The sequence below is a fragment of the Bison bison genome, unplaced genomic scaffold (assembly GCF_000754665.1).
Source record: "Bison bison bison isolate TAMUID 2011002044 unplaced genomic scaffold, Bison_UMD1.0 scf7180017864276, whole genome shotgun sequence".
Lineage (NCBI taxonomy): Eukaryota > Metazoa > Chordata > Mammalia > Artiodactyla > Bovidae > Bison > Bison bison.
The window spans coordinates 767,223-767,493 of record NW_011494848.1 but is presented as its reverse complement, the minus strand read 5'-3'; positions in this window follow the sequence as shown (position 1 = coordinate 767,493).

The following is a 271-nucleotide window of genomic DNA, read 5'->3' as shown; positions in this document are numbered from 1 at the left end:
TCCATCAGAATCCAGGGATGTTTCTGTATTTCCACCCCTTGATCCAGGGAGTGAATATTTTTGAAGGACGTTGTACAGCCATAGACTGATGAATTCATTCCTCACCACGCCCGTTGCCTTAATTTCCCCAAGTGTGAAATAGGCACAGTGGAAATGCTTCCCCGGTGATGTGATTGGGGGACGGCAGGGGACACTGAGGTTGCACGCAGCCCACATGCAGTCTGAGGGGCAGGAAGGTCGGGGGTGGAGAGCGAGAGGAGGGGTTAGCAAG